The sequence below is a fragment of the Phascolarctos cinereus genome, unplaced genomic scaffold (genome assembly GCF_003287225.1).
Source record: "Phascolarctos cinereus isolate Bilbo 61053 unplaced genomic scaffold, phaCin_HiC Scaffold_1;HRSCAF=81, whole genome shotgun sequence".
NCBI classification, from domain to species: Eukaryota; Metazoa; Chordata; class Mammalia; order Diprotodontia; family Phascolarctidae; genus Phascolarctos; species Phascolarctos cinereus.
Genome location: NW_027555514.1, coordinates 70,408,513 through 70,434,742, shown reverse-complemented (window position 1 = coordinate 70,434,742; position 26,230 = coordinate 70,408,513). Strand labels below are relative to the sequence as shown.

At 39.5% G+C, this 26,230-nt stretch overlaps 1 long non-coding RNA gene across 1 annotated transcript in view; it reads right to left on the bottom strand.

The window, feature by feature from the left end:
- LOC110211205 (uncharacterized) overlaps nt 1-25,475 on the bottom strand; it is a 56,884-nt gene extending 31,409 nt beyond the window's left edge. The window contains exon 1 of the long non-coding RNA XR_002325303.1: nt 25,398-25,475. This is a non-coding gene — a long non-coding RNA (uncharacterized LOC110211205). The remainder of the gene's footprint in view (nt 1-25,397) is intronic.
- Between the last annotated feature and the right edge of the window lie 755 nt (nt 25,476-26,230).

The following is a 26,230-nucleotide window of genomic DNA, read 5'->3' as shown; positions in this document are numbered from 1 at the left end:
CCAGACCTCCTCTTCCTTCTCTACCCATTCCTTCCCTATATATCTTGTTAGCTCTTTCTCTTCTTCCCAACTCCTTGAAATGAATGTCTCTGGCATTTCTGTCTTTAGTCTTCTCTTTTTCTCTCGCTACTTTATTTCTCATCATCATTATTCCTAAGATTTCAAGGAGATGACTCTTAAATCTGTATCTCCAGTTCTATTTCATGATCTTCAGGATTGTATAGTCAACTGCATTCAGGATAGCTCTACTCGGATGTCCCACCAACACCCCAAATTGAGTAATATTCAGATGATTCCTATTAAATACATCTCTCTAGCACACAATTATGGAATTTCTTTCCTTGATGGGAGGGACTCTCTTTTGCCTCTTTCTATCCCCAGTGTTGTACAATCCCTGGCACGTAGTAGGTACTTAATAAATCTTTATTGATTGATCGATATGTCCAAAACAAAGCTTATGTCTCTCCTTCAAAAAAAAATGTTCCTTCTTCTGATTTTACTACTTCTGTCTGTGGTACCTCCATTCATTCAGTCTCTCATGGTCTCCATCTTCATTTTGTCTCTGTGTCTTTCTCCTCAGTCATCTCATATTATAAATTTAATTTGTAGGTTCAATCATTTCCTTTCCTATAATATTTCTTGCTTCTGTCCCTTCCTTTCCATCCATATGTTAGCACTCTAATAGAGGTCTTCAGTACTTCTAGCCTAAAATATTACAATAGTCTTTTAAAATAAATATTCCACCTATACTCTCTCCCACTAACACTCCCCAACCATCCTTCACACCATCTTCCTTGTGAATATATCTGGTCATATAATGTTATAAGAACATTTCATTGGATCCCTATTTTTTATTGAATAAGGTTCAAACTCCTTTGGTTGACATTCAAGGTTGGAAAGAGAGTGGGGCAGCAGATTGTGGTGAGCCTTGTTCATATTCTATGTTCCACCCACATTGGACTACTTCCTAGCTTTGGCTTACGCTAACTCTACCTGCTACATACTCACCACCCCCTACTTCACTGAATCCCTGTTCATCTTTTAACACCCAAGACAAACTCTACCTCTATTAAACATTCCTTGTTGGCTCCTTCCCCCTAGGACTTTACATAGCATTTTGCTTGCACCGTTCTGATAAAAGTATCCTGTTTTATTTTATAATCAATCAACAAGCACTTATTAAGCACTTACTATATGCCAGGCACCATGTTAGACACTGGGGATAAAAGTGCAGAAGTGAAACCCTATCTGACCTCAGAGAATTTACATTCTTTTGAGAGGGTACAACACACTCATAGATAAATCTAAATATGGGATATAAAACAATTTTAAGTGACTTTTGGAGGGAGCATTAACAACTGGGGAAGCCAAGAAAGGCCTTTAGAGAGAGGAAGCACTTGAGCTGAGCCTTGAAGAGAGCCACAGCTGTATATGTGTATCATGTATGCCTATTAGACTGTAAACTCCATGACGGTCAGAACTATGTCTAATACAAGGTTTGTGTCTCACCAGTACCTGGTATGCTGCTCTGTATACAGTAGGCTATTAACCTTTAGTGAGTTGAGCTGAATTTATTTTGTTTTGTTTTGTTTTTTGGTTGGGCAATGGTGGTTAAGTAACTTGCCCAAGGTCACACAGCTAGTAAGTGTTACGTATCTGAGGCCAGATTTGAACTCAGGTCCTCCTGAATCCAGGGCTGCTGCTCTATCCACTGCACCACCTAGCTGCCCCCAAGTTGAGCTGAATTTATTGAGAGGCTCTGACTTGCTTACTTCATATGATAGGTATTTCAATTTGGTCATTTTTCAGTCACGTCTGACTCGTTGTGACACCATTTGGGGTTTTCTTGGCGAAGACACTGGAGTAGTTTGCCATTTCCTTCTCCAGCTCATTTTACAGATGAGGAACTGAGGCAAACAGGGTTAAGTGACTTGCCCAGGGTCACACTTCTAGTAAGTGTCTGAAGCTAAATTTGAACTCAGGTCTTCCTGACCCCAGGCCCAGAGCTTTATCCACTGAGCTACCTAGCTGCCCCAGTGCGGTATATGAAAAAGAATTTTAAGATGTGGTCCCTATCCTCAAGAAGCTTATAATCAGTTCTGGGGAAACAAAGCCAATATGCATAAAACCATTAAAAATAGATACAAGAACATGCGTATCTAAATCCTAAATTATATTGAATAGTCCATTAGAGACATAGGATTTCAGAGATGAGTGAGCATTGGAGTGGGCTTTTCTGGATCTGGAGCTAGGTCTTGCTGGCTGTCTGGGATTTGCATAAAGGGAAGAAATTTTTGAGGTAATGAGTAACACACCCACAAACACCAGAAGAAGGCAATGAGTAGGATCACTGAGTCCACAAGGTTGGAAGTTACCTTTGAGGCCATCTTGTCTGACCTGCACCTGCATGATACCCCTCTCTACAACATAGCAGCAGATAGTCACTGCATATCATGGATGAGACAATGAAGAGACAGACCTGAGAAGAGCAGAAGGCTCACCTCTTTAAAACCTCCCTTGGCTCAAGTCAAAGGTTGTTAAGGATATCCAACAAAATGGGAAATTTTCTGCGTTCTTCCAATAAATGCTTCAATAAATTACATATGGTTCCATTGACAGGGGGACACCCCTTCATGTTAAAAAAAAACCTAATTTCCATAAAATTTGGCTGTATATGACCTGAAATTCTCTTCCCAGCACATACCTAAGCCTATTCCCCATTCCAGCCTTTCAAAAGTATTCACCTCACATTTAATTTCCTTTTGCTCTTTTCTCAAGGCAGATGGAATAGGCTCTAAGATTGTGCCTTGTATGCAGTAGGCATTCAATATGCGTTGTTTTATGGTGATGGTAACAGCTGGTCACCAACTTATTCATAAGCTGTTATGTTGGTAGATCCTTATGGAGTCATCCTTCAGCCTTCTGTTCTCCAGAACACATCATCCCAATTTGTTAATCTTTCTTCCTGGGTTCTATTTTCTGCCTCTGAATGTACTTGATTCCAAATCAAGCTTCTTCAGTTGCAGGCCTTCAGATGACTTGAAGGTGCCTGAAACACATTCAGGGTCTGCCTCTAAGGGACATCATGTGCTGGTTTTTTTTTTCATGGATACACATACATGCTAGTTAAAAAACCATATTTTGGCATATGGACATTTTTCTTCCATTCCCCCTTTCCTGCCAGGGAAATTTCATTCCACAGTTAAGTGGAACAACATGGGGTGGGGAGAGGGGCTGTAGGATGCAGAAATTTACAGATGCTTGTTAGAAGGCAAAGCCCTATAGTGGATAAAGTAGATGATTAAGATTTAGATGACCTAGGTTTTAGGCCTGATTTGGCCATTATGTGAACAAGGAAAACTCACCTAACTAATTTCTCTATTTCACTTTTTTGTTTTCTAAAATGGAGCTGATTCTAGTCTCTTCTCCTATTTTATAGAGATGCTGTGAAGATGAATGAAGGCATAGAAACAAAAATGCTCAGACCGTTTTCGAGGAACTGCTCCCTATACTCCAACAGGACATTTTTTTTCTCTTATTTTTTTTTTGGTTCCATCATCTACTTCATCCTCTATCACTTCATGGCTATTAGTGTGTATATTTTCTGCACGAGGAAGAAGATTGATCCTTATGTTATTTTATTTCACTTAAACTCTATATGGTCAACAAGGACCTCTCTGCTGAATTCCAGAGTTACATTTCCAACTGTCTGCTAGATGGCTCCGTTGGAATGTACCTCCAAAGCCACAAATTCGATACATCCTAAACTGAACTCAGCATACTCCCAAATCTATCTCCTTGTGACTTTTCTATTTCTGGCAATGGTACCTTCATTCCTTCTGCTGCCCAGGCTCAGTGTCAACTTTTCCTTTCCTCTTTTCCTCACCATTGACATCTGTCTATAAATCCTGTTGATTATATCTCCAAAATATTCCTGGAATCTACTTCTTTTTCTCCATTTCCACAAGATTTCATTGTCTCTCTTCTGGCCCATTACTATAGGTGCTGACCTCAATTCCCTGTATCCAATATTCTCTCTTTCCAAAAAGCATCCTGTATTCCAATTCTGAATTAATTTTCTCAATGCACGTGTCAGATCATGTTATCTGTCTGCTCAAAAAACTTCACTAGAACTTTATGATCTAGCTAATAAAGTCCAAACTCACTTGCCTGGTAGTTAAATCCCTCAATTAAAAAAAAAAATCTTTGCTCACTATGTGCCTTTTGACTGCAATGCCCTTTCCCCCCAGGCCACCTTCATAGTTCTGGCCCCCTCCTTCAAGGCCCTGATGCGCTGTCATTTCTTCAATGAAGTCATCCCTGATTCCACTACCTGGAAAAATCCATCCTTCTCTGAATTCTAATGACACCTCATATCCCTTAGTCAACTTCCACCTTATTCCTTATATCATAATTGTTTGTGTCCATGTCTTTTCCCTCCTAAGTTGTCAGTTCCTTGAGGGCAGGGAATAGGTCATGTTGCTCTCAGCATTACTCACATCCCCTGGCAGAATGCTATGCATACACAGTAGTAGATTCTAAATAAATATTTGTTGAATTGAACTTCTCACTGCCCATAATTGTCTTTCTCCACATGTCCTCTTTCCCCTGCTGCCTCCAGTTTTCTTTCAAAATGGAAATGTGATCTCTCTCCTCAACACTTATCTTTCAGACCCAGCGTTAAATGAACATCCCGGAGCTGTAGTAAAGCTAGGCTTGGTTTGGCATGAGACCAGGAAATTCACACCTAGCCATTTGCCACATGATGGGAGAGCACTCCTACATACTGGCTCATCGAGAATCAACTGCTGGCTCAGAAATGGAGCTCATGGTTGTATGTCTCCAGGAAAGTCCCTATTAGGAAACAGCCCTTCTAATGACACACAAAAGATAATTATGACAGCACTTGTTGTCCCTAATCTACCTCTTTGAGTTGCTCACCACTTTTGTGTTATCATGAGTCAGTGGGGAAACGCAAATCTTTAGGAAGAAACCACTACTTATTTATCCAAGTCAAAAAATCTACAGGAATGGGAATATGTCATTGCAGAAATCATCCCCTCTCATGTGGAAGCCATTAATTTGCCCTAATTGAATTCATTCATTCAAGAAAGGAAGAATTTCTTCAGCTAGGGTTGTAGGATTTAGGTTGGCAGGGTCCCTAAAGATCATCTAATTCAAACCTTTCATTTTATAAATGAGGAAACTGAGGTCCAGATGGGAGAAGTAATTTGTCCAAGTCCTAGCCTACTAGACTCAGAAGGCAGATGGATACCTTAGGGAGTCTGTGTGGTACAATGGAATGGGCACTAGTTATGGAGTCAGAGAACCTCGGTTGAGATCCCAAGTCTAGAGGCAACTAGGGTTGGGGTGGATAGAGCACTGGGTCTGGGGTCAGGAAGACCTGAGTTCAACTATGGCTTCCAATATTCACTAGCTGAGTGACCCTGGGCAAGTCATTTAACCTCTGTTTGCCTTAGTTTCCTGAACTATAAAATAGGGATGGTGATAGCGCCCACCTTGCATGGTTTTTGTGAGAATCAAAAGAGACAATATTTGTAAAAAGTACTTAGGATAGTGCCTGGCATATAGCAGGCACTATAGAAGTGCTTATTCCTTGTCTCTCTTCCTTCTGATGAACACTACCTGTGAAACCTTGGCCAAGCCTTAGCTTCTCTGGACCTCGGTATCCTTATCTGTAAGAAGAGGGCTTTGACTTTGATGCCTCTACGATCTGATTCTGCTCCAAATCTGTGATCCTTAGAGCTCACGTCAGTCAAGGGACTCAACTTCTTCGTGATGATTGCAGATTTTCTCAAAAGCCCAGCCACAAGTGGAAATACTGGCTGATGTTCATAAGGATGTGTGAATAAGGAAAATCTACCTTAAATTCAGTCTGCATCCCCTTTAGTATTTCACCAGAAAGTATTCAGATCGTAAGTCCATATTTAAATAGATATCATTATAGTGACTCTCATGAAGCCAAGAATCTTAGAGGTGGATGAGTCCTCAGATGTCAATTAGTTATATCCATTCCTGAAGGAATATGGACAGTATCCCTGACAAGTCACCCTCCACTCACCAATAGCACCCACTCTTTTCCAAATCAGCACATTCCAGCCTCAAATAGCTTTAAGTTGGAGGCCATTTTGCTACTCATACTCCCTGCAGTGTAGAACACATTACTCCTAAGACCAAACAATCCCTTTAACAAGTAAAACTCCTTCTGATATTTGACTGTCATTCTGACCCTCATAGGCCTTTTCTTTTCAGTTCACTCTTTCGATAAATCCTCACGTGGCATGGCCCCCAGTCCTCTCATCTCATTATTGCTGCCTTCTTCATGAACTCTAATTTGTCAACAACCTTCCTAAAAAAGAGGTACCTAAAACTGAACACAGAAGCCAGATATGGTCTGACCAGGACAGTATACCGGGACAGTAAGACTCTCCCTTCATTCTACATGCCATCCTTCTTTTAATAAAATCTAAGGTCACATGAACTTTTTTGGCTGCAATGTCATTCTGTTGACTCATATTAAATTTTATGTTCAGTCATTTCAGTCATGTCCAACTGTTTGTGACCTCATTTGGGGTTTTCTTGGCAAAGATACTGCAAGTGGTTTGCCATTTCCTTCTCCAGCTTGTTTCACAGATGAGGAAACTGAGGCAAATAGGGTTAAGTAATTTGCCCAGTAATTTGCCACACAGCTAATAAGTGTCTGAGGTCAGATCTGAACCCATGAAGATAAATCTTCCTGACTCCATGCCTGGTATTCTATCCACTGTGCCACCCCACTGCTCCCCATATTAAACTAGCATTCATATGAACTGTTGTCTATCTATCTATAACTGTATAGCCTATATTGTTTTTGGATCTTTATTCAGTCATTGAACATACTAGCTATCCCTTCCAGCTTTGTATTCCAAAAATTTGACAAATATACCTTCATCAAAGTCACAAAAAAAAGTTAAATAGCACAGGACTAAAGACAGACTCCTGGGGCAGTTTAGTAGAGACCTCCCTCCAAGCCAACATTGACACATTAGTGATTACTCTTTGGGCCTGTTCATTTAACTGCTTCCAAATGCACCTCACTGGAATATATCTCTTCATCTTGTCCACAAGAATATCATAAGAAATTCCAACAAATGCCTCGTTGAAGTCTTGCTTCCCTAATAGCCTACTTCTTATCTGTCAATCTAGCAGACTTGTCAAAAAAGAAATGGGGTTATTCTGTCATGACCTATTCTTTTATCTGTTTGATTTATTTTAAAATATGTTCTATTAATGACTTTTGTTTCTACATCAATGTCATTAGCCACCCACCCCGTAGATTGAAACATTCCTCCTGACAGGGAAAAAAACAACGAAGCCAAAACATCCCATAGGAGACCTTATCTGACAATGTAAACAATATTCTGTCCTACCTCCGTGCATAAGGAAGGAGATGTGTTTGCCTTATCTCTTCCTTAAGACCTTCATCAGTTTTTCCATTACTCAGATTTCAACTTCCTTTTCATGACCTTTTCGTTTATATCTTTGTTGTCATTGTGTATATTGTTCTCTTGGTATGTGGCCTTTTCTGAATGAATAGATTCATTTGGCAAATTTTCACCAACAAGCCCTAGAATTTCCCCAGGAATTAAACAAACTATAGTTTGAATACTCCATGGTTTTCCACTCTTTTGAAAATTAGGACAACATTTGCTCATCTTAAAGATATCAGTGGTTCAGTAATCACATGCCACTATTGGTGATGATGGTGTTTTTATTGTTTTATAGTACTACAGTCTGTAGTTTAAAAGATCTGATGGTTTGGACTCATTGAGGACAGATAGGTCTTCTCTTGCCATCTACTCAATTATCTTAAGCTTTCACGGTTCTCTGTCAGCCGTTTTGTTCCATTGTTGCCAGTATGGATATCTCCTACTCCTCTCTAACCTCTTCTGAGCCAGGGTAAAACAAAATAGGAAAATCCGTGAGCCTTACTGGTTCCTGCCTTAGAGGAAGGAAGGAAGGTCTGTAATTACTGGAGTGAAGTGGTCGCCTAAAATAACCTGGCAGCGCAAGACATCAAAGCTTGAGCCTTCAAGTTGAGGCAGTGAAGTGGACCTCAAGTTTTAGAACCCTCCCAAATCACGTTGTATATACTTAGTGCTCATATGTTATATCCCCTTGTAGAAGGTGAGCTCCCTGAGGTCAGGTGTTTTTTGTTTTGTTTTGTTTTTTGTTTTTTGTCTTTTTTTGTCTTTGTATTCCCAGGTCACAGGAGCACAATGCCTTGCATTTGGTAAATGTTTAATAAATGTTTGTTGAATTAAATTGAATTGATTCCAAAAAATTCCACACTGTATTATAGCCTTGCATTGTCTATTCCAATAATAACATTCATTTTGTTTGAACAAAGCCTCTCTGTGTCCTTTATCTTAACAGGAGAGGCAATAAAGTCTACACACTTTTAACATTTTGCCTTCACTATAGAGGCAAAACTAGCAGTAAAAACACCAGATTCACTTCTGAGAATTAAACACATGAATAATGCTGAAACTTGTTTATAAAACTGGAAAGGCAATTTCATGCAAAGGCCTAATGGGAAAATTGGTAGCTTTCTTCCTTCCTGGAATCCCCAAACAAACTTTCTTTGATGCTTTCCTCATTATTTTTATAATTAGACGTAAAATGATTCACACTTTAGCCATCATTTTAACAGATCATTGTGGTTATTTCCATTTAAGATGAGTATTTCTGCATATTGCAGATAAGCAGTCAGTCATATGTGGCATAAAGCTTTTCTTTAAAAAAAATAAATAATTAGGCCTGTGAAATGATATTTAGAATTTCTCAAACTGTCTGATGAATAAGGGATAATCAAAAATTCATAAGAAATATAAAAATCTGTTGTCAAAGTGATGAACCTAGAGGAGTGTGAAGCTGAAATTAAAATATCTTCTCTGTGGAAAGAAAAACAGAGATACATGTGTCTCAGTGCCAGGCCTTCCAAGTTTGGCCCAACGGTAGCCAATACACAATAGCATTTTGCTAAATGAGACAAAACCAACAATAACAAAACCCACAACAATTTAAGAGCTGAGCCCAAGATTATCTTTTTTTAAAAAAAAATCATTTCATGTTATTAGGGTTGCAGTTCTAAATACATTCAATCACAGGCCACTAGAGCGGATGATAAGCATTTTAGTATGTGCAAGCTTTTCCATGCAGAACAACTCATGACCAGAAAATCATAAACTTGCATAGTCAAATGATAAAGGCTATTTGTATATTGGTTATTGAGACAGGAAGCAAGCTTTTATTGCCTCTTTTCATTTTTATTACAGGAGACAAATTCCCTCTCCGTGGTGAGTAGGGAGGCAGATAACTAACTGTCTGGTGTACAGGCGTGCTAATGACCATAACACAGAGGCCAAAAGACTGCTCCCGGGGGCCATGTGATGGATTCAATCTTTTACCTTCTTCCATCCTTCCTGCTCCTAACCTTTGCCTGAGAAGACTGACCTATTGTTTGGAATTATCAGGGCTCTATTTAAATTGCCCAGGCCTCACTAAACAAGTAGGGATTAGCTATCTGTATTTCACCTTAAATACCTGTTAACACCGAAAACATGCATATAGAACTGTCTGAGGTGTAGATTCAGGGAGGGCATGGGGTTTGGGGAGAAGTGCCCCAGAACACTTTGAATGATTGTTTCTTTAGACCCCTGAGGATTATTTTTAAGAAAGAACATGGTAGAAAACACGCTCATAAACAACAGCACCTCATGATCTGGGGTGTGGAAAGATCTGCATTTGGGTTAAATGTTCAGACTATCTCTCTGTGGTTATTAAAAACTATTTCTTGGCTTTGGCCAGCTTTCTGAACACTTTCTCCATCTGCAAGCCAATTCAGGCCATGCTGTTAAACCAATTCAGTTGTTGCAATATCCCCAAGCACCGGACCAATTTTCTTTTTGTTGCATAGACACGATGTCTCTGCTGTGTGTCTCAGTCATGGGATTTTTAGCTCTTTGGGCTCGTTCTAAGAGCCTTTTACCTTTTGTCTTCTACTCTGCACGGTGCTTGTGCAATAAGGGTTGGAGACGGAACCAGGGTCTTCAGTTTGGGAGTTCAGAGGGACAAACCTTCCATCCTAGGGACCTGGTTTTTCCTCCGCTTCTCACTTCAACTCCCAGGACTGAGAATGACAGATGGGGAATGTACGCTCAGGCTATGACATTTTAGATATATAAACAAGATTACAGGTCATGTTGTTGTTGTCGTTGCCGTTGTTATTTGTCCTTCATTCTCGAGGAGGACCAATGGCATAATGAACACGATGTATTGACTTGTGTGTGAACTGGATTTGAGTGAGGCAGAGTCGTCAGCCTCACTCTTTACTCAGGAGTCATCAGAGTCCAGGGGCAAGACAAAGGTCAAGATGACTGTCCGTGGCCCAGGATGCAGTGAGTTACCTTGGCCTTTCTCAGTGAAGGTTTTTCTGACACCATGCCCATTCAATAGCCAAGGGCTAGGTAAGAAGTGAGAAAAGATATCAGTCTGGGAGGGGAAGACTCTAAGAGTTTCTGGGATAGGCCACATGATCTCTTTACAATCTCTTTGACTGGGTCAAAAGGCAAACAGCTGATTGGCTAATCAAACAAATTAACCATAACTTTGAGGGCTTTAAATAGAGGAAGCTCAGCAATTGACCAGTCAAGAAGTGGGCCAGTAAACAGTAGAAGAATTCTAATTGAGAATTTGTCAGCTGGAGAATTGGCATGAGAAGTGGAGGAAAAACCAGGTCCCTGAGGGGGAATGATTACCCCTCTATATTCCAGACCCTGGGGTGCCAGTCATTTCTCAAACCTCTGTTATATTTGGTTCATTGGAGCTGTTCAGTAAGTATTTGCTTGGTTATTTAGAACCTAGCAAGATACTCAGAATGCTATGAATTTTTTTCTTTTTCTTTCCTCCCAAATAACTCTGTGAACCTCATTTCAGCCTGTTTTTTCTGATAGTCCCAACCTAGGAAGTAATTGGTAAATAGGAACTCCCTGCTAAGAAAGTTCCCTCTACCAATACATATCAAAACTTGTTCTTAGGTTTAGCATCTTAGTGAATTGTGTGAGTCACTGGTACCAAATTCAAACAGAAATAGAGCTCTGCCTGGGGAGAGAGAGACTTACAAAACCACAAATTAACATTACCCATGTTGTACTGTATTTTCATTTATTTTCTTAAACATTTTCCAATTATACTTTAATCTGGTTCCTGCCCCAGAGATGTTTTGCCAGTTTGACACCCTCTGGCTGGGGTACTAGGCTAAGAAGTTAAGTGTTTTGTCCAGGGTCGCAGAGTGTCAGAGATGGGATTAGAACTCGAGTATCCCTAACTATGGTGGCTTTCTATCCACTGTGGCGGACTGCTTCTCATAATAATAAAAACAACAATGATAACAAGTTATAATTGTTAGTTATAGAAAAAATAACATAAGGAGAAGAAGACCTATGATTTTGTTGATATAGGGAACTCCTACATAAAGGAAGTCCCTATATTAATGCAAGTTGGCACTTTCTCTAGAAGTTATAATATTAGAGACTTGCCCAGGGCACTGACAGGTTAAGGAATGTACCCAAGGTCTCCCAGTCGGGATGTGTCGGAGACAGAGCTTTAAACCAAGGCTTTCTGGCTCCAAGGCCAGTTCTCTAGTCACTGTTCTGGGCTGCCTATCTTTTAAAACTATGTATTATCTTGTTTTACACAAAAACCTTGTACACTGTAGGCATGTCACATGTGAAGGACACCAAGTTTATCATTGGGCTAACTCCATTAATACCTGCTTGGCTATGCATGTGTTCATGCGTTGAGTTATGTTTGCTTTTTACTTTTATTTTACCTTATTTATTTCGCTATTTTTTTTTAAACCAGATTAGCTTCACTTGGGTCCAGCTGCCTGCTCCCAGGGTTAGAACACCCTGACTTTCCTGTTGCAAGCTCCTCTTATCTTACTGCATCGTCTTGAGTTGCTTTGCACAAGATGGCCCCAGGGAATGTCATGAGGGTGCAGCCAATATTTTTTTTTTCTCAGACTTCCTTCAGGTTAAAAAACTACTCCATGCCCTAGAGGACCCTGAGCACTCAGCACGAAGACTGAAGGGTCCCAACCGCTGCCTGCACCTTTCCTGGTATGGGACCTGCCAAATACAAGCAATCTGGAAGTTGTTTTCTGAGAGATGGCACGTTTTATCGGGCTGTCAATTTGGAATATGCTGTGGCTGTATCCTTTGGGGAGTGGGGTGGTGGAATGACACCTACTCCAGTGTGTCCCAATAAATCTAGAGTAATCGCCTCCTGTACATCTTAATCTGAACTGGAGCACCCGATTGGCTTATCCATTGTTGATAACACCAGGTATTACTATTCCCGTTTAACAAATGATGAACCAAGACTCACAAAATTTGAGTGATTAAAGCAGTCACACAGATCTCAAACAGCAGAGCTGGAAATATAACCAAGTCACCTAATTTCAAGTCTAGGACACTATCTGTATATCACACACACACACACACACACACTTTCCCTCTTTATGCCCTTTAGCCTCCTTTTTTCCCTTCTCTAACCCTTTCTAATATTTCAGACTCTCTTTTCATTAACAAGATTACTAAATGCCAGAGGGAAACATTAGGGCCTTTCTAAAACTTATGAGGGGCATGGAGTGTCACCAAACACCAAACGTCTCTGAGAAATTGTCTACTGGTCCAGGATTATAGAAGTTTATTCTCTTGTGTTTCATGGAAGTCTAACTCCATTCCTTAAATTCACTGGATGGTGCCATTGCTCAGCTGGTACTCTCTTTGCTCTACTACCTCAAGGATCATAATGTTCTCCAAGGGACTGTCCAAGTGGTTACCATTGAAGCTTTGTAATGGTCAATATTGCTTAAAGGAATTGGACATTCAACTGGGGATCAGACACCTTTATTTGAGGAGATCTTTCATTTTTAACATAATGTGCATTAGCATTTTTGCGAGTAGGACAAATGGAGTAGCCATGACAAATGGAGGACGAGGGTGGAGAGGAACCCAACCGCAATGCAGCTGCAAAAAAGGAGCCTTCTGGTAGCTTCTTGGTTTTACTGTTATTCTTTCTGATTAAACCCTAAGCTCATTTTGTTTAAAAACTAAAAAGTGCTTACAGTATTCTCTAAATTCTGGTATCCAAGGCAAAGCTCTAATCACCCTGAACTAATTATAGCTCTATTTTAATATAATGAGATGTGACCTGCACTTGGTTCTTCTTGCCCTGGAGTTAACTCTGGACCTCTGTCTCCTATTCTCTTATATCTTGTATTTGAATGGAAGAATCAGCTCAACTCCTCCCTTCAGATCCAACCATACCAGAAGCCAGTCAGGAATGTGTCCTGTGGCCTGGGAGTTGGGCTGTTTTTCAGGGAGAGTAGAAACATCAGGAAGCTAATGACCTAGGAAACTAATGTCGAATCACCAAGAATCATGGGGGTTTGTCCAGGTTATTTCATGGAGAGGGTATAAACCTGTTGCCATTCCACCTCTAGTCAAGCCTGAAATTTCTCAATGACAATGTGGGGCAAAGTCTTTTCTACCTCCCAGTATCAGGAGGAAGCTTATTCTTACCACCACTGACCTCTAATCCATGCCAACGTTGAATAAGCTACAAAGTATTACACATTAATATAATGGATTTTTTGGCATCAGCGGTTGTAGTTCCGGAGCTGATGCTATTTTATGTACATAGCTTTGAGACCAGTTGTGAATTGAATCCCTAAAGAGGCAAGCAGGCTTTGGACTCATTCAAAACTCTGAATTTCGAGCTGGCTCTGTAACTCAATGAGTCACCTCTGTCTGCTCCTCTATGATGATGGCAATGGAAATACTGGCCTACGTCCCAGAGATCTTCAGAGAAGGAAAGAGACGACTTTAAAGAGGTCACAAAATCTAAACTTTCCCCCCTCCCACTCCCATAAAAGAGAGGTGAAACGGAGAAGAGAGGGAGTTATTATCAAGGTGGGTCAGAGCATGATCATTCTCATGTTCTCTGACTTATGGGGAAGGGAGGCAGAAGAAACAAGTTCCCCAGTCCTCAGATAGAGGTGCAGCATCACCCTATATCCCTAGTCCATAAAGAGATCATCACTAAAGGCAGAAAGGGGAGGAGCCAATAGGTTTGTTTCTTTTTTTTTCAACATTCACTTTTTAAGATTTTGAGCTCCAAACTTTTTTCCTCCCTCCCTCCCCAAGACGGCGTGCAATCTGATATAGGTTACACATGTACAATTATATTAAACATATTTCCACATTAGTCATCCAATAGGTTTATTTTACCTTCAGAAAGTAAGCTGAATAAATCCGCATGATTCTTTGTGAGTAGAATTTTCTGGGTGATTGCATTACTGATGCTTCCACTCTTCCCCAGAAAATATCCCCAACTAGGCATATGCCTGATTGGTTTCTGGTGTAGCTGAACCTTGGAGTAGATTGATTTAGCTGATTCTCCTATTCAATAACTGTTCTTAGTAACCCAGTTGTTAGGGCCCCGCACCATTACCACCAAAAAAAAAAAAAGCAAAAAAAAAGTCACTGTACTTAGTCTGTACATAGTATGTATTAATTTGTTCTTCCTACCCACCCACCCCCAGCCCCAGCCTGAATGTCAAATCCTTGAGAATAGGGGTTCTTTTCTTTTGGATTTGTACATCCCTAGTTTCTAACATAGTACCGGGCACGTAATAGGCACATAATAAATGTTTGTTGAATTGTATTTCTCAGGTACCTTTTGAGCATGTTGAAAAAACTTCATGAATATGTCTTGAGCACTTTGAGCTGGAGGAAAGACACTGCTTAGATGAGGGTTATGTTGTCAAATAGCAGTGGTGGTCCTCTCTTCTGTAAGCAATACGACCATTAAAAGGCATTTGGCAAAAGCACAGAGATTTACTGCCCCTGTAGGATAAAGCCGACAGTGCCAAGTACGCTCAAGGTCAAATAGAAACTGTCGTGGTTGATGCATTTTCATGCTGTTTCTTATGGTTCAGTAGGTGCCCGTATTTCAATTGCTGTGTTCTCCATAATCGGGGGATTGCTCATTACTATGTTCGGGAAGGTAAGTAATTATTAAAAGGTTACTGGGCCCCCTTCTTCATTACTAGTAACCCATTGCAGGAGCAGAAGATGACTAATCTTTGCTTCTAAGGAAGAGCCATTATTTTCAGCTGGACCGAACCAGCCTCTGACCTGTGGATGGCTGGAGTGGAACAGAGCAGGCCAGAGATAGGAAGTCAGGAATCAAACAGAGGTTTAATTTCAGTTTGAGGGAAATGGCTTGCAAGCAAGGACACATGTGCCAGGACCCCACCCCTAGTGGGAGGACCCACTTTAGTGTGGCCAGCCCTGACAATGAGGGGTAATAGCAACAATGAGAAAAGTTTGATTCATAGCAGGGCTTCATGACCAGATCATGGATTCAACAGGTGTTTGTCCAAGTTCAGATAACACCTGGTGCTGGTCAAAGCAATACAATAATTATATGATACAGTTCTGGGATTTTGCTGTGGCCGAGATCATCCAGAGGGTAAGTGCAAAGGATTGTTGTTATGCCAGGCTCAGGGCACAGCTGCTTGCTGGGCCTTAGCTCTAGAAAATAGGGTATCTCCTACTATCTCAACAAGCTTTACCCAGGAATAGTGGCAGTATTGAATTTTCCTTGGCAATTTCCAGGTTAATTCATAAAGAAATCCACTATAAGAGAAAGGCATTCCAAACTATTAAGGCAAGTTATTGCCACAGAGAGGGAATTTTGAATTTTTGTTTTAGGAATAAAATTAAAGGGGCATTTGGCATAATATGACTAGACATTAGGGTGGCCTCCATTTCTTAGAATGCAAATGATTTGATTACAAAGGGATGGCCATGGTTTACAGCTAACCATTTGCAAATGCTGTTATTTTCCTGTGCATCTTTACACTGATGTCAGTGAGACCTGTGCCTATGTACAGCCTGAAAACAAGGTCCAGAAGAAATACTAAAATATGAGGTTGAAATAAATTGGAGAGTGATGCAGATTTGAATTGGACCACTTAGCATCTGGAGGCTAATTTTCAAGGTCACTAGAGAACATTCCCTTCGAGATTCTAGTGACTCACAAAACAACTATATATACAACACACGGTGTTTGGAGAAGGAAACATTCTATGATTGATTTATTTGTAACTCAGAGCCACAAGCCAAGATTCATGTCCTGGTTCTTACCGATCACTATGAATTACTTTTAACTGTTATGTTTCTCTTTTTCATTATCTGGCAAATACTATTTGCTTGGTCATCTCTAGAGGGGGAATATCGGGACTAATTAGTTCATGTTTGCCAAGAACTCTGAAGATGAAAAGGTCTGAATTAAAACTTAAGTATTATTACTCTTGTCAGAAAACTCAGAGGGTCTCAGAAATGTATCCAATACCTAGATTTCCACCTTCTTGACTGCTGAAAAATTGAAATTGAAGTGTCATGCTATTTAAATGGGAGTCAGGAGACTAGAGTGCTAGCTCTTTCTTGGCCATGAACTCATTGTATGACCTTGGACAAGTTATTGCAGCCCTCTTAAGTCTTAGTCTCCCCATCTGTAAAATGAGTGAGTTGAATTAGGTAAGCTCTAAGCTCCATTCCAGTTCTTTTTTTGATTCAACTATGCAGATTCTGAAGATTTGTGGGACACAGAATGGAAGGGACCCAAAAATATACTACCATATGAACCACAGGCCAAAATGTTAGCCTGGTCCCTGATATAGCTAGAAATAAATAAATTAGCTGAGTGGCTTCTCCTATTTAGTGACTACTTCTAACACTAGTAGTGTTAACCTGACCCATCCTTATATACATTTTGCATGTGTGTTTCTGTGTACATCTTGAGTCTCCCTAGTAGACTATAAGCTCTTTGAGGGCAGGGACTGCTTTCATTTTTATTTGTATATCCCTAGTGCCTAGCACAGTGGCAGACACATAGTAGGAACTTCAAATGCCTGTGGAATTGAACCATGAATGATTATAAAATAATCACTTACTCCTATAAATCATTTCACAAACAACTTGATAAAAATATCACTAAAGAGCTGTGTTCCTGTGTTTGTCTCACTTAACATATTCAGTTCCTGATCTGTTTCTTTATAAGGAAGAGAAAAGTGCCATCACCTAGAGAGTGTGATTGGCTTGTAGAGATAAACCACGCGGGAGGATGATAAGCCAATGCTAGCAGCCCAGTAGTTAGCAATAATCCAAGAGAAAGTACTGGAGAAAACAGAACACTCCCTTGTAATGATTGTAAGCTTAATGTGGGAAGGGGTTAATATATGTGTATATACAGACACACATATGTGTATATCATTCACATATATGTGTATATATCACACATATGTACACGTATACACACATTTTATATGTGTGTGTATGTATATATATAATATGTATAGATATAGATATATACATACACACACACACACACACACACGTACACACACACACACACACACACACACCCCACAGGACCCAGCACAGTACTATTCACTTAATAATAGCTCACATTTTTATAGCATTTTCCTCACAACTACCAGCAGGCAAATGCAAATATTGTTATAATTCCCACCTTTCCGAGAGGAAACAGAGGTTCAGAGACTTGCCTAAGATTTGTTGCTCAGGCATATCAGTTGTGTCTGACTCTTCATGGCCCTATTTGGGGTTTTCTTGGCAAAGACACTGAAGTGGTTTGCCATTTCCTTCTCTAGCTCATTTTACAGATGAGGAAACTGAGGCTGCTCCTCATACAATGGACATAAAGACAGTCAGTTCATCCCTGAGTTTTTAGCCTTTCCAGCCTGGTGAAATCTGCTACAAATTGCATTCTCCTGCCTTAGCCTTTGAGAATCTGAGGCCAGTTCTACACCATGCTGTGGACTTGGAAACAGATATCATCAGAAGTAGTAGAACTATTTTTCCTTTAAAATTTTTTTCCATTAATTTTGTTCCAGTAAATACGTTATTGGCTATAAGGCACTTTGCTCCCATTCATCATAGATGTTTACAATATCATGATAAAACAAACCAGACATAAAATCACTAATTCTCTCTGCATTTGACAATCTTTCCTCATAACAAAATCATCTTTCCCTTAAGGACTTGTATAAGACAAATGTCCATCCAGTTCACTTCATTTCTGAACCAAAGAAGGCATAGTGGGTTAACAATTAGACAAGTTTTCCCCTGCTTTATCTTAATCTATAAACACAGGTCTATGTTTTGATGAATATTGCACTGAACACAAGCCAAGATATATTGATATCATGGGCTAAGTGTTTAACATGATGCCTGGAAGATGTATACCCAAAGCTAATTAATCTAGACATGTTTGTATCTGGAACCCTGGGCCTGCCATGTTGTGGCAGTCTAAAAATATCCTCCTAGAACTCTGGAACCAACGATTTCTTTAAAAAACAAAAAAGAAAGAAAGAAAGAAAGAAAGAAAGAAAGAAAGAAAGAAAGAAAGAAAGAAAGAAAGAAAGAAAGAAAGAAAGAAAGAAAGAAAGAAAGAAAGAAAGAAAGAAAGAAAGAAAGAAAAGAAAAAGAAAAAAAAATGCAGGAAGTCAAGCAAGGAATTTTACATTTCCCATATGTTGTTTTTTGAAAGAGTCTCTTTTCCTTGCTTGAGTTTCTGCTGAGTTTCTCTGAGACCTTTAGCTCATCTCAGCTGTTTCCCTCATACTCTCCCTCCCCAACCCCCTTAGTCATTTCAAGAGCATTTGCTGTGGGGAATGTGGGTGACCTGCTGCTCAGTGGTGGTGTCTGTGCCCTGATCTCTAGAGGAAATTGCCAAATGACCATCCTGCCTGTTTTCTCTAAGTCTGTCTTGGTTTGTTTGTTGTTTTTTTTTTAATGTATATCATTTTCTATTTGAACCGATCATTCAAGTCTTAGCACAGGCATTTAAAAAAAAAAAGGAGGGCTGGGAGTGCAATCTTGGCTTTAAAGAAACTTCCTTACAGTGAATTTCAAGGAACAGGATAGAATGCAGATTTTGAATATGGCATAATGGTGTGCCAATTCTTCCCTAATCTTAGACCTCCACCTAATGCCTACTCAGTCTCTTCATGTCCTAGACTTCCTAAAAGGGTTTGGTATCAGGGAAGAATCTTCCCTGTCCCTCCTCCATATCTCACTAGCCAAGACGGGGGGGTTGCAAGTTACAGAGAGTCGAAAGGCAAACAATGAGGAAGGGGAAAAAATGAAGGAAGAGAAAGATTAAAGAGAAGTAAGATTAGCAGCAGAGAGCCAGCTTCCTTCAGCCTCTCCCCTGCCTGTTTTGTTCTTCCTGTTACCCTCTCTAAGAGGGAGTGAGGGGTGGGGGTGGAGATGCTGAAGGGATGTGGGGTGGGGTGTTGCTGGGGGGAGGAAGGATGCAAAGTCAAAAAAAATTCCAAAGACCCAGCAGAGAAAATGGAAAAGCTATAGAAATGGATAAGTGGAGAAAGAGATTGGCAGCGGTGGGGGAGCTTTTGTGAATGGAAGAAACCACCATGATGAAGGGAGGTAAGAAGGACAGGTGTGATGAGATTTTGTCACAGAGACAAATCACGTCTTCACGGACCCAGGTTTTAGCCTACGTCAGTTAGCAAATGGCTGCTCTGTGCTGGGCTCTGTGAAATGCCTGGCAGTCCTCTGAAATTCTTTCACCATTCCTGGTATTTCAGTAGATGCTTGCCATACACAATATTTCAGTAGAATTGCTATAAACTGCTTTCACCAAGTAAGGAAACTTCCTTCAAAAAAAAAAAACTTTCCAGAGTACCCACTCTTCCAAGCTCTATGTATGGAAAAAGTGATAAACATGGGGACATTGTCATAAAAAAAAAAACCTCTGATGGGAAGAAATCTAGATATGTTCAAAGTTTAAGCATAGATGTTCCATCATCTTAGAATGAGACACAGTCTGCATGTAACAGCATCTTTCACAGAAAGCTGCATGCCAGTAGTAGGAAGACTTATATCCTGGTTAGTGTAAGAAATCACACATAGCAAGCCTGATCTTGCAGTCCATATGTATGTGGAACACCCATCAGAATCACGGGAGCTCTTACAGCAGAGATGTTATAATATTGAGCCCAAGTGATATTCTTTAGCCTTCGTAACTACCACAGGGTTTGTCTTGAGCCTATGATATATTCTCTAACAAATGCCGTATTATCAAATAAAGCTTCTCATATTCACTTTCTCCTCTACTCCCCCTGACAGTCACACAAAGATGGTGAGCTGACCCATGTAGGCATACATCACAGGCAGAAGACGTCACACACCCAAGGGATTTATTTAAATACTTAATTTCTTATTAGACTGCCAGATACCATGGTATCTAGGTGCTCATTCAATCTGGGTTGATTTCAATTTCCCTAGTAAGGGAGAAAACTATTCCTATTCTCTTCCTTTCCTCTGCTGCAGCAATCAATTGGGGGGGGGGAACAAGCATTTATTAAGCACCTCTTATATGCCAAGCACTGTGCTAAATGCCTGATAGACATTATCTCATTTGATTCTCATAATGACCCTGTGCTATTATTTCCACTTTACAGTTGAGGAAACTGAGGCAGACAGCAGTGAAGTGACTTGCCTGGGGTCACACAGACAGATGTGGAGATCGCATGAGGTAATTTATGTAGAGTACTTTACAAATCTTAAAGCTACATACAAATTGTTATTGTATCTTGTATGTTGTCAACACAAGGATGCCACTTTATTTTTCCTCTCTTTTCTCATACACCAACACATATGAGAAGTTTGAGTGGCTCTTTGTCACTTCCAGGTTCAAATATAACATCTGTTTTAATGCACTTCACAACCTGCCTCCAACCTACCCTTTGTGTCTTCTTTCACCTTACTGTTCCATGCATCGTCCCACTTTCTGCCCTGCCTAGAATTCTTTACCTCCTCACCTCTGCCTCCTGGCTCAGATAAAATCTTGCCTTTGGCAGGAAGTCTTTTCTAGTACTCCTGAATGTTACTGCTTTCCCTCTATTGGTTATCGTTATCTCTAGTAGAAATAAATATTAGTGCACATATATGTAGTATAAATTAGTATGTATGTATATGTGTATGTATGTAGATAGGTACTATGTACGTATGCATACATAGACGTGGATATGTATGTGTACCCACATACATGTAATTCTGGCCCTTCTTAATCTTACTGCTTTCCCTGTATTAGTTATGGTTATCTCCAATATATCTTGTAGATACAAATATTAGTGTCTGTATATGTATGTATATGTATATATATATATATGTCTATATGTATAGTATATATAAGTGCATATAGGTAGATACATACATATATAGATGTGCATGTATATATGTTCCTGTATATATGTTTCTGATCCTCCTCAATGTTATTGCTTTCCCTCCACTGATTATGCTTTTTTCTAATATGTCACATATATAAATACATACACATATGTTATATGTATGTGTGTGTGTATATATATATTAGTAGCAGTGGAATATATATTGTTAGTAATACGTATAACCTTTCCTGTCTTTACTGTGTATGCATGCATGCATGTATGTGTATATTTGTGTACAGAGAGGTTTCTGTATGTACATATTGCACATAGTTGGTTTCATTTTGTCTCCTCCATTAGATTTCAAGCTCTTTGAGCGTAGGGGTTGTTTCTGCCCTTCTTTGCATCCCCAGTGCTCAGTAGTGTGTCTAGCAAATCGTGGGCATTCAATAAATGTTTGTTGACTTGACTGACCCTTTGAAATGCAGAGCAGAAAATGAGATACCAACTTAGAGAAAGATGGAGGAGAATTTGAGAGAGACTGGGGCCATCAGAAATGCTCACCCTAGCTTCTATTTGGAGACTAATGAGCTGGCTTTTAAAAAAGTCTTTACTAGACATTTTACTCCAAGAGATGCAACATTAAAAGGGAAGGCTACATTATCCTACTCCACTACTCACTCAGGTTATATGCAATTCAAAAAAGACTTAATAAATGCTTAATCCATGTCTGGCACTACAGAGGGTGCAGCATCAGCATAAAGTATGGCGTCCTCAAGAAACTTACAATCTATTTGGGGAGATAAGAGGGAAGACAGACATAAAACACTTAAGATAATAACCCAAGGCTATGTATGGTAACAGATCAAGATAAGAAGCATTAATAGGAATGGCTTGTAAGTCCAGAGGAGGGAATAGATAACCATGGGTTCCTTGGTTTAGAGAAGGCTCCATGGAGTTTATTAAAGACTTTGAGGAAGAAGAAGAAAGTTTCTTGTCCTCTACTTTTCACCAGCTCAGATGCAGACAAGTCCTACAAAGTCAAAATATGAAGATGGGATAATCCAGTGACCTTTGATCTCCTAAGACAGAGCGGACCAGGCACTGTGGGTCCCACGTTAGTAGATTCTCCACTGGGACCATGGCAATGGATATTCAGCTCTCCCAATATTAGAAATCTGTTCCTCAATTCAGATCAACAGTTTTGGAAAGTTGTCTTGCCTCATTATTTTATACTGGACATAAACCATGAAGGCCTCGTGAGTCTAAAGAGCACACTGGGGATCCTGGAAAGGCTCATGTGTCGGCACGGACTACAGTCATGAAGAAGAGATGCAAAGTTCTGACTCTGAAAAAAATGAACCCACAAAAACTCCCTCAGCACGAGGATCCAAAGTCTAAAGCCTTTGCGAGCAGTGACACTGAGCTTCTATTCTGGGTCAGCAAGAAAAGCTCAGCGGCAAAGAGGTCGCTGCTCAGCCTGCTTTTTGCCTTAGCAGTGGGCATTCTATGGGCCCTAATGGGAGGCTAGAGTCAGCAAGACCTCAGTTTGGATCCTGCCTCAGACATTTGGTAGCTATTTGACCATTGGGCAAGTTGATTTAACCTTTTGGAACCTCAGTTTCCTCATCTGTAAAATAGGGATAATAATGCCTGAAATACCCACCTCACAGGGCTCAGGTGAGAATCAAATGAAATGATTTATATGAAGCTCTTGGTAATCCTAAGAACTTGATATAACTTGTAGGTATGCCACAGAAGCACATGTGCACACATGCGCACGTATACACAGAGGCACACACACACACACACACACACATGCACAAACACACCCCTGAGTCTCAAGAGCCATGGCTTGTATTCCTAGCTCTTGGAAGTTTAAGTAATCCTTTTCCTCTTCTATCTCATCTGTCAAATGAGGAGGCTGTACTAGCCCAGGGCTTCTTAACCATTTTTTTTGTGTCATGGACTGTTTTGGAAGGCTTGTGAAAACCTTGGACTCTATCTCAGGATAATGTGTTTAAATGCATAAAATAAAATAGAGGATTGGAAAGGAAACCAATTATCTTGAAAATCCAGTATTTAAAAAGTTCATACACCCCAGGTTAAGAACCCCTGGGCTAGATTTTTCACAACTCTAATATTCTATAGTTCTAGGACTGGCTTATGTATGTCACCTTAAGAAAGGATGTTAGCACGGCATTAACATTTCAGTTAGCTCCTGTACGAGAAGGAGGTCTATCCAAGGAAGATAAGGCCATATTCTGCCAAAGATTCATTTTTCACTTTTCAACAAACAATAGGAAGACACTTTCTGAAGTGTCTTATCTCAAGGATTTAATTTAACCTAGTACCCCTGAACATCAACTACATCTGTAGCTGGGATAAGTCATGGGTGCAGACACTTTGCAAAAAGAAAAACCAGATTTTGTAAGGCATTTCTTTCTGAGCCAAATATATCTTGAATGAGCCATGTCTTAACACTCATTAATAATACCTAGAGACTGTTAATTTTTAGTGATTGAGAATTAATGAGCATGGTCAGTCAACCAACAAAAAGTAAAATGATATGTACATTTAAGCTAGTGACATCCACTTATCTGAACTTTGTCTTCATGCTAATTCTGCCATGAATTTAAATGTAGAAACATAGAAAGCTGGAGTGGGAAGGCATTGTAGAGACTATTTAATCCAAACATCCCGTTTGACCAATGAGGAAAATAAGACCTAATGAAATGAAATAACTTGTCCAAAGTTAGTGGCAAGGTTGATGCCAGAACCCAGATTCCCTGATTTCAATCCAATGTTCTTTCCACTAAACCATGCTTCTCACCATAATCTTTATTTTTTAAATACATTTCTATTTATTTCATTAAAGATCTGCCAATTATGTATTAAAAAAAAAACTTTTACCATTCTTTCATAAAAATCTAAAGTTCCAAATTCTCTCTTTTGCTCCTGCCCTTTCCCTACCCCTTGAGAAGGCAGGCAATATGATATTGGTTATACACGTGAAGTCATACAAAAAGTATATCCATATTAGCCATGTTGCAGAAGAAAACACAAATGTATACACAGAACAAGAAAAATAAAGAAAGTTTAAAAAAGTGTGGTTCAATATACACTCAGAGTTTATCAGTTTTCTCTCTGGAGGTAAATAGCATTTTTCAACATGGGCCCTTTGGAATTATCTCAAATCATTGTCTTGATTGAAATAGCTATCTTTCACAGTAGATCATCATACAATATTGCTGTTACTGTGAACAATGTTCTCCTGGTTCTGCTCACTTCACTTTGCATCAGTTCATATAAGCCTTTCCAGGTTTTTCTGAAACCATCCTGCTCATCATTTCTTATAGAATGATAGTATTCCATCACAATCATATACTACAACTTGTCCTTTTATTCCTCAATAGATGGGCATCCCCTTGATTTCAATTTTTTTGCCACCACAAAAAGAGCTGTTATAAATATTTTTGTGCATGTAGGTCATTTCCCCTTCTTTGGTCTCTTAGGAATACAGACCTAGTAGTGGTATTAGGATGTCAAAGGGTATGCATGATTTTATAGCCCTTTGGGCATAGTTCACAGTTGCTCTGCAGAATTGTTGCATCAGTTCACAACTCCATCAATAGGGCATTAGTGTCTCATTTTTTCCACATTCCCTCCAGCATTTGTCATTTTCCTTTTTTCATCATGTTAGCCATGAGTTGTTGGAGTTGTTTTAATTTGCAGTTCTCTAATCAATAGTGTTTAGAGCATTTTTATGTGATTATTGATAGCTTTGATTTCTTCTTCTAAAAACTGCCAATTAATATCCTTTGACTATATATATCAATTGGATCATGGCTACTATTTTTTATAAAGTTGGCTCACTTCCCTATATATTTGAAAAATGAGGTCTTTATCAGAGAAACTTGGTGTAAATTTTTTTCTTAGTTTCCTGTTTTCCTTCTAATTTTGGCCATTACCATAACCTTTAACAAACAAATTCTAATACATTAAAAGCAGTCATAAATTTTGGCCAAAATATCTGCAGCGAATCACTTACCTTGAATGTTGTTGATGACATACCACATCTTGTTTTCCTCTTTCTGCAGCCTGGATGTCCTCGGGAGGTTCTGTATTTATCTCTGTACCAAGCTGACTTTCACTTCCCTTTCTGTCTATGGTCTTATCACATCATTTCCAAACACTTTATCTCTGTTACAGAAAATAAATGAAATTCTCAGCTTTCGATGAAATGTCATGATGAAATGGATGGTCCCCAAATCTATATTTAGATGACTGACTCCTGTTTGTGGGCGACATGATAAATGTTTCATGCATATAAACTGAAAGATGATGGATTTAATGATCATACCTTAACTGGGGAATGCTATTTTGGAATAATTAAATGTTCCATCATTTGCAAGTCTAAATAGCCCATTGTTAGTTCCTGTTTCTGTCTGTCAACAGATCCTTCCATTTTCTAAGGGAAATTTATCATTAAAACAATTGAACTGATACGAACACACTAGCAGTGTGTGTTAGTAATAGCACTTTTCATGGGACCTTAATTCCTATCAGCAGTTTAGGAAAACCTAATTTATGTATGAGTCAGCTTCATGAATGACAAACATGACAAGTATTGTTTCAGGGCCACTGGGAGATATTTATCTTCAGGTATTGAAGAGAAACCATGGTGGAAAAATTCTTGGAGCCTCCTATCAGATGAAGAATTTTATGGCATCAAAGAGGTTTTAAAAGGTATTTCGTTAACTGAAACAGTCGCTAACAACTACAACATTATCCTCTTCTTGATAATCATTAGATTTTAGAAATTTTGAGACCCAGAGTCTTCTTTGGTGCATTTGTTATTCTCAGCTTTTATGAGATGATGTT